Below are 14,212 nucleotides of genomic sequence, written 5' to 3'. Positions count from 1 at the left end.
TCTTGACCCATCATCGTCTATAATTACAGTCAATTAACTCCTGTTTAATTTATTTCATCTGGGCTCCTCTGCCCTTATGGAAGGCCAGAAATAATCAGCCTTCAAATGAAGGAACTGACACCCTGTTTTCCACTTTTGTGGTGTGTGTGTGTGTGTGTGTGTGTTTGTAATTAGTGTATAAATTGGTTAAGGGATCCACTACTCAAATAATATGTGAGTGTAGAGTGTGTGAGGAGCTTTTCTCTGTGATTTCCTAGGTCTGTGTATATATGCATGAGTGTTAGTTGCATTTATTCTGTGTACTGCCACTCTATGTTTTGCGAGTGCGTGTGTGTGTATGTGAATGTACAGTATATATACTACTGTAAGTCTTTGTCAAGCCTTCCTCCTAGCTCAATGAGCATTTGAGGAGTGTGGTTGCTAGTATAGTGTGGTGGGTAGGAGTGGGACTGTAGTCACTGTACAGTATGAATAATGCACTGTGTGGGCTCACTAAGTGCAGATTGTTAGGGATTCTACTCAGAGCAGAATGCAGATCCCATGAGTCACTCACTACAGCCCCACCCATAGAGGAGAGAGAGAGAGAGAGAGAGAGAGAGAGAGAGAGAGAGAGAGAGAGAGAGAGAGAGAGAGAGAGAGAGAGAGAGAGAGAGAGAGAGAGAGAGAGAGAGAGAGAGAGAGAGAGAGAGAAGACTGAGACAGACACAGAGACAGAGACAGAGACAGAGAGAGACCGAGAGAGACCTTCAACATGGTCTCTTCTCTGTCTCTCCTTCTATATCTCTCTCTTTTTATCTCTCTCCATCTCAGAGCTCAATGGCACTCTTTGAGAATGACACACAGTAGGCCATATTTGATTATGAGATACAAACCTGCAGGCCTCACCAGAACTTGAGATTCTCACGCAATAGTAGGTCCCATGCTGATCAGCCTGCCGACTGCCATTACTGTAATACCCTGTCTGTCAATCAGCTTATCTAATCACATTCTAATAACGTTTCATACCACGGTTTGTCATTTCATCAGCTATCAAAGCCATACTAACCCTTCCACAGGAGGCTGAGGGGAGGATGGCTCATAACAAAGGATGGATTGGAGTGAATGGAATGGTACCGTCCTCCCCAATTAACGTGCCACCAGCCGCCTGGGACACCTTCCAGCTGTAAAGTGAACTGAACTTTTCTCTTGACCTGATTCATCCATCTCTCTGGACCTGTGTGTCCAAGCATATATACTACATCCATCCACATCCTGACACTCACCTAGGTTAAGTCCCATAGCTGTCAATCAAAGGTGGGTTCATAGCAACCATGCAGGTGATATGAACTCTGACAGCTTGCCAACAGTATGTTGCTATGGAGATGCACAAGCAGTGGATTAAACCAACCTGCAGGCAGAGGGGCAGGCAGCATGACACGAATGGGTGGAGGCCAGGAGACAGATAACAACAAGGGTGCATTACGTGATTGATTCATAAAGTCACCAGTGAAAAGGAAAGGTGGATGTGAATGGGGGATGAATAGAACGATGAATAGTGTGGTGTACGAATGGCTGACCTGCCATATATATGGATTTCTTCTCTTTGCTTTCACATTCTGTCGACATGAACACACACACACACACACACACACACACTTCTCCTCTCCTTGTTGATTTGCTGCCATGCTTTATTCCACACCATTGCATATGCTATTTGCCACTCTAAATACCCCAGAGCTGTTTATGATAGAGTGCTCCAGTGGAACTCTTCCGCCTGATTGTCAATGTGCTCCCAGTGAGCTAGAAAGAGCTATAGAGGGAGTTACACACTGTCATTAGCTTCAGTAATCAGTTGTCTTACAGACCACAGAGGAGGCAGAACATGCATGTTTATCAGTGCGAAGCGGCTAGCCTGGGACTGGATCTAATCAAGTTAACCAGTCCCCTACCTTATAGACAATCACACATCTCTCATTAGCAGTCTGCTCAGGTGCTCTGTATCCATCAGTTATGGGTGGTTACACACACACACATACACGCACACACAGACACAGACACAGATAGTAGATCTGCTTCACCTGCCATGTACATACATGGCCTCCTGTAATATGAGCTCTCCATTGACTTGTGCTCACTGCTCACAGCACATCTTTAATTCCTCATTATGGATGATGTGATAAGGAACTTTACATTATTATTTTCTCAGCAATGGATGGCAACCCTTGTAAATTGCTTTTAGAAACCTCAAGTACCTTAGATAATTTTTGCTCTGGTAAATTGGTTTAGAAATGGTCCAAGGATCACTCTAGTAAGTCAGATACAGATGCAGAAAGATCACAACAAACGAAGACAACATTTATTTACAAGGGGAAGAAAACAAAGTGTGATATACAGTAGAAACATTGAGAGCAGCAGCAATGTGAAAGGATAAAGCCCCCCAGTTAGTAGTCGTCCGCCCACAGTACACTACAGCCTAGCGCGGAGGAGGAAAGGCTAGCTACCATTACACAACGGTTAGGTGACTAGCTGCCCACACACACCATATTATGGAATGGTAGATTGATATTGAGCAACATATACACACTACCGTTCAAAAGTTTGGGGTTACTTAGAAGTGTCCTTGTTTTCGAAAGAATAACATCAAATTGATCTCAGAAATATAGTGTAGACATTGTTAATGTTGTAAATGGTTATTGTAGCTGGAAACGGCAGATTTTTATGGAATTCATGGAAAGAAAAAGCCATATCTCAGACTGTCCATCTTAATCTTTTATTTGTATTGGCCAGTCTGAGATATGGCTTTTTCTTTACAACTCTGCCTAGAAGGTCAGCATCCCGGAGTCGCCTCTTCACTGTTGATGTTGAGACTGGTGTTTTGCGGGTACTATTTAATGAAGCTGCCAGTTGAGGACCTGTGAGGCACCTGTTTCTCAAACTAGACACTAATGTATTTGTTCTCTTGCTCAGTTGTGCACCGGGGCCTCCAACTCCTCTTTCTATTCTGGTTAGAGCCAGTTTGCGCTGTTCTGTGAAGGGAGTAGTACACAGCGTTGTATGAGATCTTCAGTTTCTTGGCAATTTCTCGCATAGAATAGCCTTCATTTCTCAGAACAAGAATAGACTGACACGTTTCAGAAGAAAGTTATTTGTTTCTGGCCATTTTGAGCCTGTAATCGAACGCACAATTGCTGATGCTCCAGATACTCAACTAGACTCAAGAAGGCCAGTTTTATTGCTTCTTTAATCAGCACAACCGTTTTCAGCTGTGCTAACATGATTGCAAAAAGGTTTTCTAATGATCAATTAGCCTTTTAAAATGATAAACTTGGATTAGCAAACACTACGTGCCATTGGAACACAGGACTGATGGTTGCTGATAATGGGCCTCTGTACGCCTACGTAGATATTCCATTAAAAAATCAGCCGTTTCCAGCTACAATAGCCATTTACAACATCAACAATGTCTACACTGTATTTCTGATAAATTTGATGTTATTTTAATGGACAAAAAAATTGCTTTTCTTTCGAAAACAAGGACATTTATAAGTGACCCCAAGCCTTTGAACGGTAGTGTACAGTGGGGGAAAAAAGTATTTAGTCAGCCACCAATTGTGCAAGTTCTCCCACTTAAAAAGATGAGAGAGGCCTGTAATTTTCATCATAGGTACACGTCAACTATGACAGACAAATTGAGAAAAAGAAATCCAGAAAATCACATTGTAGGATTTTTTATGAATTTATTTGCAAATGATGGTGGAAAATAAGTATTTGGTCACCTACAAACAAGCAAGATTTCTGGCTCTCACAGACCTGTAACTTCTTCTTTAAGAGGCTCCTCTACTCGTTACCTGTATTAATGGCACCTGTTTGAACTTGTTATTAGTATAAAAGACACCTGTCCACAACCTCAAACAGTCACACTCCAAACTCCACTATGGCCAAGACCAAATAGCTGTCAAAGGACACCAGAAACAAAATTGTAGACCTGCACTAGGCTGGGAAGACTGAATCTGCAATAGGTAAGCAGCTTGGTTTGAATAAATCAACTGTGGGAGCAGTTATTAGGAAATGGAAGACATACAAGACCACTGATAATCTCCCTCGATCTGGGGCTCCACGCAAGATCTCACCCCGTGGGGTCAAAATGATCACAAGAACGGTGAGCAAAAATCCCAGAACCACACGGGGGGACCTAGTGAATGACCTGCAGAGAGCTGGGACCAAAGTAACAAAGCCTACCATCAGTAACACACTACGCCGCCAGGGACTCAAATCCTGCAGTGCCAGACGTGTCCCCCTGCTTAAGCCAGTACATGCCAGGCCCGTCTGAAGTTTGCTAGAGTGCATTTGGATGATCCAGAAGAGGATTGGGAGAATGTCATATGATCAGATGAAACCAAAATAGAACTTTTTGGTAATAACTCAACTCGTCGTGTTTGGAGGACAAAGAATGCTGAGTTGCATCCAAAGAACACCATACCTACTGTGAAGCATGGGGGTGGAAACATCATGCTTTGGGGCAGTTTTTCTGCAAAGGGACCAGGACGACTGATCTGCATGGAGGAATGGGCCAAAATACCAGCAACAGTGTGTGAAAACCTTGTGAAGACTTACAGAAAACGTTTGACCTGTGTCATTGCCAACAAAGGGTATATAACAAAGTATTGCGAAACTTTTGTTATTGACCAAATACTTATTTTCCACCATAATTTGCTAATAAATTCATAAAAAATCCTACAATGTGATTTTCTGGATTTTTTTTCTCATTTTGTCTGTCATAGTTGACGTGTACCTATGATGAAAATTACAGGCCTCTCTCATCTTTTTAAGTGGGAGAACTTGCACAATTGGTGGCTGACTAAATACTTTTTTTCCCCACTGTATATACAGTACCAGTCAAAAGTTTGGATACACCTACTCATTCAAGGGTTTTTCTTACTTTTTTAGTAAATTTCTACATTGTAGAATAATAGTGAAGAAATCAAAACTATGAAATAACATATATGAAATCATGTAGTAACCAAAAAAGTGTTAAATAAATCAAAATATATTTTATATTTCAGATTCTTCAAAGTAGTCACCCTTTGCTTGACGACAGCTTTGCACACTCTTGGCATTCTCTCAACCAGCTTCATGAGGAATGCTTTTCCAACAGTATTGAAGGAGTTCCCACATATGCTGAGCACTTGTTGGCTGCTTTTCCTTCACTCTGCGGTCCAACTAATCCCAAACCATCTCAATTGGGTTAAGGTCGGGTGATTGTGGAGGCCAGGTCATCTGATGCAGCCCTCCATCATTCTCCTTCTTGGTCAAATAGCCCTTACACAGTCTGGAGGCGTGTTTTGGGTCATTGTCCTGTTGAAAAACAAATGATAGTTCCACTAAGCGCAAACCAGATGGGATGGTGTATTGCTGCAGAATGCTGTGGTGCCTTGAATTCTAAATAAATCACTGACAGTGTCACCAGCAAAGCACCCCCACACCATTACACCTCCTCCTCCATGCTTCACGGTGGGAACCACACATGCGGAGATCATCCGTTCACCTTCTCTGTGTCTCACAAAGACACAGCGGTTGGAACCAAAAATCTCAAATTTGGACTCATCTGACCAAAGGACAGATTTCCACGGGTCTAATGTCCATTGCCGTGTTTCTTGGCCCAAGCAAGTCTCTTCTTCTTATTGGTGTCCTTTAGTAGTGGTTTCTTTGCAGCAATTCGACCATGAAGGCCTGATTCACGCAGTCTCATCTGAACAGTTGAGATGTGTCTGTCACTTGAACTCTGTGAAGTATTTATTTGGGCTGCAATCTGAGGTTCAGTTAACACTAATGAACTTATCCTCTGCAGCAGAGGTAAATCTGGGTTTTCCTTTCCTGTGGCGGTCCTCATGAGAGCCAGTTTCATCATAGCGCTTGATGGTTTTTGTGACTGTTCTTGAAATTTTCCGGATTGACTGACCTTCATGTCTTAAAGTAATGATGGACCCCTGTAGCTCAGTTGGTAGAGCATGGCGCTTGCAATGCCAGGGTTGTGGGTTCATTTCCCACGGGGCCAGTATGAAAATGTATGCACTCACTAACTGTAAGTCGCTCTGGATAAGAGCGTCTGCTAAAATTACTAAAATGGAAAAAAATGGACTGTTGTTTCTCTTTGCTTATTTGAGCTGATCTTGCCATAATATGGACGTGGTATTTTACCAAATAGGGCTATCTTCTGTATATCACCCCTACCTTGTCACAACACAACTGATTGGCTGAAACGCATTAAGAAGGAAAGAAATTCGACAAATTAACTTTTAACAAGGCACACCTGTTAATTGAAATGCATTCCAGGTGACTGCCTCATGAAGCTGGTTGAGAGAATGCCAAGAGTGTGCAAAGGCAAAGGGTGGCTATTTGAAGAATCTCAAATATAAAATATATTTTGATTTGTTTAACACTTTTTGGGTTACTACATGATTCCATATGTGTTATTTCATAGTTTTGATGTCTTCACTATTATGCTACAATGTAGAAAATAGTAAAAATAAAGAAAAACCCTGGAATGAGTAGGTGTGTCCAAAATTTGACTGGTACAGTTTATATAAAAAAAATGAAGGTGACAGTTTTGAGATAACAGTTTTGGATCAGAGGATTTGTATCAGTTATGCTAGATTACCAAAACCTTCAGTGATTACATGTATGATCAGACAGATGGTCAGGGGTAGGAAGCATTGCAGGAGTGACCGGAGGACCTCACTTCTGGGTTGTGTCCCAAATGGCACCCTATTCCCTTTATAGTGCACTACTTTTGACCAGAGCCCTGGTTATAAGTAGTGCTCAATAAAGGGAATAAGGTGGTATTTGGGACGCATCCCTGCTGTCCAACAGAGCACAAATATCCCTGGCGTCTTACAAGTATCAGTCTGCCCTCAGAATGAACAGGCATTTTACATGAATGTCTGAATGCACATTGCCACAGGGAAACCATTTAGGATCTTCTCACCCATTTGGATTCTGTTCAAATGTTCCTAGGCAGTATTATGGCTATTGAATGGGTTCAGAGAGCTCTTAATTCCACCCACACAAAATTGTTCTCATTCTGTGTAGAGCAATCATCCAGCAATTACAGTCATTACTGAATATATATATATTTTTTATACAAATTTTTTATATGTGTGAGTGGTTTATCAGGGTGAACGGGAAAAACATATATTTACTCTGAATATTCGTCATAAATTCTCTGTCATAGTGTTTCATCTGACCAGCAGCATAGCTCATGGTTTGGTCCTCAGCCAATGATCCCACTCTGTAGATGGTGGTAATGGTACTAAAAAGATGGCAATCTGCCACAGTGGTGAGTGGTGTCACTTTAAATTGGAGGGCGGGCTCATTGCAATGGCTGGAATGGAATGAATGGAATGGTGTCAAACACATCAAACGTGTTGTTTCTCTCTCTCTCTCTGTCTCTCTCTCTCTCTTTTGCTATATCCCATCTTCAGAGAGACCAGCCATTCTGGCTCTGCAGCAGGGTTGGCTCAATTCTGAATTTAGTTGCGAATTTGAATTTCATTTGAATTGGCCACATCCCACAGGAAGCAGAATTTGAATTGAATTTGAATTAAAGGAAGTCAATTAAATGAAATTCCAATGGCTATTTATTCTATAAATGAACTCACTATACAAACATATCTTTTTAAATCATATACGGGCAACTCCGGTCCTCGTGGCTTGATTGGTGACACACTTTTGCCCCAGCCCCAGCTGACGTACCTGACTCCAATAATCAACTAAACATGGGGCTCGTTTGCATGGTAAGGCAAAAGCAATTGACTGTCAACGAAATTAGAGGGAAGTTGTGGAAGGTGCATCTGCGATAGCCAAAAGTTGGAAACTGATGTGGTTTTCCAACAGCAAGGCTCAGTGCAACATGGCAGTGTTGCCATTGTCTGTAAAAGTTGTTCTTTGTAATGGTCTCCAACCCCCATATCACACACTCATAAACTAAAAATATGTGTGTGCATTGTACAATCAATTGGTGAGAGAGAGAGAGACTCAAATATCACATTAATTTGTACATATCCACTATATACAGTACATGAATTGTGGCAAAGTTATTTCCTTTTTCAGTCATGTCTTTGGTCACGTCAAACAAAAACACCCTAATGATTGGTTGACAATACAGCCTACCACAATGCAGGCAATGGCTGTAGGATGAAGTTGGTGAAGAGCAACTGCAGAAACTTGCAGTCGACTATAGTCAAAACTTCATGGGCTTTGATTACATGATTTTTGTAAAGTTCATGCAGTTGACATGTGGCGCAAGTCGGACCATTTTTATCCCCATAATGCAACACATTTTGAAAGGCGGTGACCATCTGACAAAAGTGATCCGCTTGAACGCACCCTTGGTCTTCAATTTAGAATGCAATTAGTCTAATCAGGTGTGATAGCTAAAGGGCTGGGGGAAAGTGTGACACCAATCAGGCCCCCGATGACGGGAGTTGCCCATCCCTGATCTAACAACTGAACTCAAAATACTGTTTGATATTTTTGTGTTATAATCAAACTAATATTTGAAGTGGTATATGTATTCTTTGCATTAATAAGTAGCAGATCCTTTTGATAAAATATTTGTCAAATTAATGAGACTTTCATGTTTCATGTCTCAGTTGAATTAGGTTGAATTGCTTTGAATGAATTGCTTCAATTCAAAATCCCCCTCTCTTGCAGGCTGGCCACTCCACTCCTCTGTGCAGCATGCAGTAGTGTTTGGTTACCATGGAGACCCTTCACCATCAGATTGCCCACGCCTCCCTTTGTTGCACCACCACCACGACCTCCACCGTAGTCAGGTGTAGGGATGAATGCGGATCAGATATGGTAATAGTAGGTGGGTGGGTGCAGTAGCTACATGTTAAATGCTATAACACCTCTTTCGTTTTCAATTCAAGTGAATTACTTAATTGTGTTTTAAAGATAATTGTACTGAGAATATGCATTGTTAGCTGCTTGGCATAAAAACGAACGTAAAAATGAAGCTCACAGTTCCTTGTGAAGGAGTGTGACCCTAACCCTAGCTTCATGTCCACACCCTGGTTCAACCCTAACACTAGCCATAACCTTAACCCTAGCTTCATGTCCACACCCCGGTTCAACCCGAACACTAGCCATAACCTTAACCCTAGCTTCATGTCCACAGCCCGGTTCAACCCTAACACTAGCCATAACCTTAACCCTAGCTTCATGTCCACACCCTGGTTCAACCCTAACACTAGCCATAACCCTAACCCTAGCTTCGTCCACAGCCCGGTTCAACCCAAACACTAGCCATAACCCTAACCCTAGCTTCGTCCACAGCCCGGTTCAACCCTAACACTAGCCATAACCCTAACCCTAGCTTCATGTCCACAGCCCGGTTCAACCCTAACACTAGCCATAACCCTAACCCTAGCTTCGTCCACAGCCCGGTTCAACCCGAACACTAGTCATAACCCTAACCCTAGCTTCGTCCACAGCCCGGTTCAACCCTAACACTAGCCATAACCCTAACCCTAGCTTCATGTCCACAGCCCGGTTCAACCCGAACACTAGCCATAACCCTAGCTTTATGTCCACAGCCCGGTTCAACCCTAACACTAGCCATAACCCTAGCTTTATGTCCACAGCCCGGTTCAACCCTAATACTAGCCATAACCCTAACCCTAGCTTCATGTCCACAGCCCGGCTCATCCCTAAGCCCCTCAAATGAGACTATGGTCCACAAGCCCGGTGTATTCACTTCCTGCATCAAACAGTCTACCTTCATCTGTCCAAGTAAAGGACTCACTCAAAACAATGGGCCTCTATCTTGAGTCTGTTTGGGGTCAATAATCATTAGTACTGAGAGTATCTATTTTGTATTATTATCTGTATTATTATCTATAGTTGATCTATTTGAATGCTAACAATTATGTGCAGACTATATGCACTCAGGTTGCATATGCAGACATTGTTTTCATTTAGGCAATTTAACTGGAAGGTTTTTCAAATCAAATTCAATCGAGGGCAGGCTTAAATGAATGAACAACAGAGACAAAATGCTAATATTTTGGGGAATGGCCTTGTCTCCAAGGGAAGATCCTCGGAGCCAGATGCTGTGATGCAGGTAGCCCGATGAGGTTCTGAAGACGGGCCTTCAGCTGGTGGCGATAGGGAGGTGGAGAGTTGAATGAAGTAAAGTGAGCTATCCATTCAGACCAGACTTGTTGATTGAACCTAAGTTATCAACTACATTAAAAGGCACTCTCCAAACACCAACATGTAATGCCACAAAAGGCCATCCACTCAAATGAAAGTCAAGCTAAACACAGTACAAGTCTAAATAAGTAGAGTGAGTTTTTCCACATCTGTAAATGGCCACCCTGCCTCTGACAGAGCCTCAGAGGTCAGACCGGGACAGAGAAGGAAAGGCCCGTTCACTCCATTGTGCTGACCACAATTTATGGTAATGGTGCTGGCTAGTCCTGTTGTCATTGAATTACCCCATATCGCTCAGCGGCCACTCTCTCCAAAATATTGGGTCCCTTCCTGATTCAGCCTTTCATTAGCTGAGGCATTAGGCAAAATCTTTTTAGTGTGCAGACTGAGGGGATGTTTGGACTGAGTATGGCACTTTTCATTATGTATGGCTTTTCTGTGTGGTGACTGTGGACATTGTTGTGCAATTGATCAATAAAGCCCTCTAAAATATCTCGCTCAATATATTAATGACTGATATTGATATTGACCATAATTGTGGTCTTCCCCGGTGTATGAATGAAAGAGAGAGCGCCAGAGCCAGAGAGACAGAGGAAGACAGAGAGAGAGAGACTGGGGAGAGACCGGAGAAATACCGGGGAAAGAGAGAGAGGAAAATACTTGCAGTCAGTCTGATCCTGTTCATATTTGGATCGGTTTGTCTCTTATGGTGGTGGCGATAGATACTGTACATAGAGGCCTGGGCAAATAGCCTGACAGCCAGAGTGACTAATGGCCACGCTGAGGTGAGGTCATTTATTCCAGAGTGACAGGGGTGGGGTCACTGCACTGTGCCACTACACGTCCACTCAGACCTATCCCTTCTATAGGTTCTCAAGTAGGATGAAATGTAAATAAAAGAGGGGGCGAGGTAACAAGGCTGTGAGGGAATTTCTACTATCAGGCCTACTTTTTACCAGAGCCCCATGGAGTTCAGGTCTACTCCATAGGGAAGGGTTCAGGTCTACTCTACCAGTCCATCAAGCTGTGCCTGCTGAGGAGAGCCTTTAGCCCAGGGGCCAGATGTGTGGAGGAGCTGTTGAGTGCAGCCATGCAGGGAAATTCCCCCACTCATTCCTCCAGTTGACATTTAATGTAGACTATGACAATGTGGGGTGGGGCAGGGACATAACAGAGAATATCAGCACTTTGTATGATTCACAATGTCATAACACAAACAATTTCCTAAAAATGGGTGAGAGTGGGTGTCATGAATGAAAATGAGGTGAGAGAGAGAAAGGGGGGGGGGGGGGGCAGAGAGATTTAGGGGGGAGGATGATATGGTGTCAACATAACATGGCTACTTGGCTTTTTGTATCCAATTCCATTAGCTGTGGGTGTTTGTGTTTGTATATACAGTTGAGTTATAGTACCAAAAATACAGGTTTCTGTAGGTCATCTGAAGAGTCACAGGAGGAGGTGTTACTTACTGGTGATGACACTAGCACAGTGCTAATGTTTCCACTAAAGGGGGGGTTGAATCCTGTCCAGACCTGACTCCGGGAATGTTCTGGAACTTTCTTCTCCTGTGTTGTTCCGGAACTCCAGAACGGGAATGTGCCTGTCTTGTCTTTGAGGAACAGGTCTGGCAGGGGAAGAGAGAGAGAGAGACTGAGAGAGAGGTGGAGGGGGTAAATGGAGGGGGGTTGGAGAGAGAAGAGAGGTATTGAGAGCGAGAGAGTGAGAGAGAGAGGTGTGGGGGGGGGGGGGGGGGGGGTGGAGAGAGAACAGAAGGATTGTGAGCGTGATTGGTGGTATCCCTGAGAGACAACTCCCTCTTCAGACAGTAACTGGCATTACTACCTAGCTACCTCTGAAATGTCTGAAATACCTCTGACATGTCTGAAATTGTTGATCTCTAAATATGGTGAACTCTCATTCACTTTCTATGCAGTAGAGTAGAGGACAGTGCCACAAATAACTACCACTCAAAATATGACCTGAAACCATTGTAGTGATCCTGCAATCCAACAGCTAGGTTTCCATAACTATAAAATCTACCATACGTAATCAGTATGGATGGACACTACGGGCTCTTTTTGTTCATGTTGTTCTCACTGCCACACACATGTTACAAACACTGATGTTTTGGATACAATTACTGCAATAAGCTACAATAAACAATTCTAACTTGTGACAAAATGGATCCTAATAGATAAAGTCACTACATACAGTACGTTTTTATCATTCTGAATCTGATCAGTTTTGAGACCCTCTGCTGCTGAGGCTGAGCTCCCCATCCCTGGTTGCTATGGCGACCAGCCCGACCCAGCAGCAGAGTGGTGGGCTGCAGGCTGGAGCCATACCCAGTGCTGAATTGGGAAACAGATACATGAAAACACCTCGCCCTCTTTCATCAGCCAGCCGATCTTCCTCTTTTATTACCACATCTGAGGGTGCTTGTCAGTGAATATATTACACGACCCGACATCAAGGCCCTGTAACATAAGAACACTAATACGATTAATTAGGTGGGTTATTATAATAACGCTATTATAACAATAACAGTACATGTTGTGGGTTTTGGCGCTGCTCCAAGGTGATTTACTGTAAATGAAAGAGATGGAACAATAATTCTGCTTTGGGTTGTTAGTCTCTAAGTCTGAACGTCTATTTTAGTCTCCAGTAGAGTTACTCTTACAGACAGTACAGACTCCCTGGGGATGGTTCCCTTCCTGTTCCAGCAGTCGTTCACTACTTCCCACAAATCTGAAAGCATTGGATTGCTGGAGGGAGTTTCCACCATATTTCTTATCCCAGCCATTTCCTTTCAAATCAGTTAAGTGAACAAGTGCACACTTTGGGAGAAGGGAGGGATAACTGGGACATAGCCACAGATGTCCGTGTTGTGTTGTGTTCCCACATGACCTCACCCCGGAAACATGCCACAGACCTTAACCTCAGGGCCCTGGAATGTGTGACTCAAATCACCCTACCACAACTCTGTGTGTGTGTAAAGAATGTATTGTTCACATATGTAAAGGATTCAGAGAATGTTGCTGTTGTTTTTTTAATTTTAGTAAATGTTCAATTGAGAGACTAGGAGGACACACATTCCCACAGCCCGAGGTGAAGAGAGTAAAAAATAAAAAGCCCCATGCTGCAGCTGTAGAGCCATTATCATTGTGCAGAGTGGGAGTGGGTGGTGATAGAGAGAGAGAGGGAATGAAAAAGACTGACATGTTTATGACTGTGGCATGCTAGGCTAGCAGACTCCGGATGCCTCATTTCTGTGGGATTTTCCAACAGACTTATCACAAAGCCTACATCACCTGACAACCTACGCCCATCTCCTCCTCCTCCTCCACCATCTGTGAAACACAAAAGGAATCGAAAATCTGCTGGACCACAGTGAGAGCATCAGCAGTGCATTTCAAACTGTCCTGTGTTCGTGGTATGTAGGCGGGCAGGGAGACAGGCAGGCATGGTGGTAGGCAGGAAGACAGGCAGGGACACAGACAGGCAGTTACTGACTGTTACTGATTTCCATAGACAACTGGGTTTTGCTTTGCATAAATAATGCTGTAGTCAGCCTGAGGTGCAGCAAACCATAAAATTGGTTCCTTTGGAGGCTAAGGCAGGCAGGCATCTCACATTCAGGCAGCTCTGCTGTGGGAATCGACAGGAAAGACTAGGGGAGCTCACAAAAAGTAGGCTTGGTTTAACTTAAAACACACCACCGCCAGCCATCACACCCTTGTTCTAACAACAGGCACTATATAGGTAATAGGTTGCCCTATGGGTCCCGGTCAAAAGTGACTCCTGTGTCATTACAAGGGAAAGTGGTGTTAATAATTAATGTTGCTCTTAGGGATGGAGGATTACATTCAGCCAGCCGGCAACAGTGAGCTCTGACTCAAACCTGATAAAAAATGATCCTGTGGAAGAGAAGCATAGCCCACTTGGTCTGCATTCCCAAATGGTACCGTATTCCCTATTAAGTACAATACTTTTATCCAGGGCCCATAGGGCGCTA

This window comes from Coregonus lavaretus (genome assembly GCF_964263955.1).
Source record: "Coregonus lavaretus genome assembly, chromosome: 31".
NCBI classification, from domain to species: Eukaryota; Metazoa; Chordata; class Actinopteri; order Salmoniformes; family Salmonidae; genus Coregonus; species Coregonus lavaretus.
This window is presented reverse-complemented; position numbering follows the sequence as displayed.